Below are 2,948 nucleotides of genomic sequence, written 5' to 3'. Positions count from 1 at the left end.
GGTGAAGGTCCCGGGAGAATGACTGTAGACAGAAAAAAACGGAGGTAAGTACACGGCAGGCCAACAAGGTGCAAAACAACAAAACTAACGCTAGTAACTCAGAAGCTGATACGCTGACAAAACATACTGTTCATGGCTAACGATCCGGCAGGGAATGGATGTCAGGTCAGAGCTTATGAAGGGGGGATGATCAGGACCAGGTGTGCCGAAGCTGATGAGAAGCAGGTGCGGGTAATCGAGAGATCACCCGCCTAGCAACGTTGCCCGGCAACCGGACAGTGTGCGTTCAGGAACCTTCAGGAAACAGGAGATTCAGAGCAGAAAAATGGCAACACAGGCAGGAACAGACTCAGGACGCAGGGTTCATGACAAGTAACGAATAAATAGGCTACATTTCCTTAAATGGACAATTCTGTGAACTGTCTTGTGCAAGTTTTAAATTGACACAATACCTGTTAGCAAAGGTGTCAGCTAGAGATGACGTGCAAGAGATTGCAGGGATTTGTAGTCTCGCATAATGTCTACTTAGATGCTAATTAGCATTTTCGAATCGAGAGTAAATAGAGCTGAATGTATTGATAAAAGTCACCTTGTCCGAGATATTTACATGGTTATCAAAACGTCACGCTTGGGTAAGCCTACACAAAACACAGCCCTTATTTTAAGTGTTTCAAAATTCCCTATGGGAAAATGAAAGATGGAAAAACGATTGGAACCATTTCCCTGTTTGACCGCTAGGTTTTATGGGTATTATCACAGAGGTAGGAGGAGCAGTGTCTGTCAATCATAAGCTCTGCCCCTACAGCTCAATCCACAAAATCTTCACTTGTTCGCATTGACTTTTATCAAGTTAACCAATGAGGGAACAGTATCTGGCTTTGTCCAAAGACCGTAGTTACAAAGTTCTACACATAATTTTTGGCGGCATTATCAGCAAGCAGTAATGGTAACCACAACATAACTTTCTATTGTGGTCCTCTGTAGCTCAGCTGGTAGAGCACGGTGCTTGTAACGCCAAGGTAGTGGGTTCGATCCCCAGGACCACCCATACACAAAAAAAATTTATGCACGCATGACTGTAAGTCGCTTTGGATAAAAGCGTCTGCTAAATGGCATATTATTATTATTATTGCGCCAACAACAGGCAGCTAGCTTTTCCTGTGGCTGCAAACCATTGTCATTGATCCAGAAGACTTCCCTTTCTGTTACAGTTTTTATTTGAATAGGGCAGCAACAGGGATACATTGGGCAGTGGACCAAACCAATAGTCTGCAACTGCATTACCAATGTCAGCTTTGCTAGACCTGTCACGACTTCCTCCGAAGCTGCCTCCTCTCCTTGTTCAAGCAGGCTTTGGCGTTCATCGTCACCGGCCTTCTAGCCACTGCCGCTCCTCATCTCATCATTCCATTTGTTTTGTCTTGTTTATTACACACACCTGGTTCATATCCCCTCATCAGTACCTGTATAAGTGTTCCCTCTGCCCCCTTGTCTTTGTGTGTGACTGTTTATTGTGGAGGATAGAGAAGCTCGGTGGAGCTCTTGTATTTTGTATCGCCGGGATATTTCACCCGTGTGCCTTGTTGTTTTCCAGTGTGCCTGATTTCCGCACTGGAGTGTTTGACGCATTGCTGCGTACCACTGTGTTTTCGGAATGAACCTTTTATTCTGTGATTTACCCTCCTGCACCTGACTCCTTCAAAATCACTCACCACAAGACCAGAATAAGATTGTCAATATTGACTTGAAAAATAATATATCATCATTTATAGCAATAAATTCAGAAAAAAAACAATAACCTCAGAGAAACCGCTTGACCCAGTCCACTCTAAGAACACTGCTGTTTCAAAATAAAACACCCCTGCTAAAACACATACTGTAGCCTACTGTGCCACCACCTTTGGTAAGCCAGTATGGTCCGGCGTCTGAGGTCAAAACACCTGAGCTTTATTAGCAATTCATAAGACTGAAGTAAGGGGCTGGAACCTACAGCCTGTTAGCAGGCCAAGATGCGAGTCAGGCCTGGGGACTAAACATACAGTGGGGAAAAAAAGTATTTAGTCATTCACCAATTGTGCAAGTTCTCCCACTTAAAAAGATGAGAGAGGCCTGTAATTTTCATCATAGGTACATGTCAACTATGACAGACAAAATGAGAAAAAAAAATCCAGAAAATCACATTGTAGGATTTTTTATGAATTTATTTGCAAATTATGGTGGAAAATAAGTATTTGGTCAATAACAAAAGTTTCTCAATACTTTGTTATATACCCTTTGTTGGCAATGACACAGGTCAAACGTTTTCTGTAAGTCTTCACAAGGTTTTCACACACTGTTGCTGGTATTTTGGCCCATTCCTCCATGCAGATCTCCTCTAGAGCAGTGATGTTTTGGGGCTGTCACTGGGCAACACAGACTTTCAACTCCCTCCAAAGATTTTCTATGGGGTTGAGATCTGGAGACTGGCTAGGCCACTCCAGGACCTTGAAATGCTTCTTACGAAGCCACTCCTTCATTGCCCGGTGTGTTTGGGATCATTGTCATGCTGAAAGACCCAGCCACGTTTCATCTTCAATGTCCTTGCTGATGGAAGGAGGATTTCACTCAAAATCTCACGATACATGGCCCCATTCATTCTTTCCTTTACACGGATCAGTCGTCCTGGTCCCTTTGCAGAAAAACAGCCCCAAAGCATGATGTTTCCACCCCCATGCTTCACAGTAGGTATGGTGTTCTTTGGATGCAACTCAGCATTCTTTGTCCTCCAAACACGACGAGTTGAGTTTTTACCAAAAAGTTATATTTTGGTTTCATCTGACCATATGACATTCTCCCAATCCTCTTCTGGATCATCCAAATGCACTCTAGCAAACTTCAGACGGGCCTGGACATGTACTGGCTTAAGCAGGGGGACACGTCTGGCACTGCAGGATTTGAGTCCCTGGCGG

The sequence above is a fragment of the Coregonus lavaretus genome (genome assembly GCF_964263955.1).
Source record: "Coregonus lavaretus genome assembly, contig: HAP1_SCAFFOLD_848, whole genome shotgun sequence".
In the NCBI taxonomy this organism is placed as follows: Eukaryota; Metazoa; Chordata; class Actinopteri; order Salmoniformes; family Salmonidae; genus Coregonus; species Coregonus lavaretus.
The sequence above is the reverse complement of the archived record's forward strand: the minus strand, read 5'-3'. Positions refer to the sequence as shown.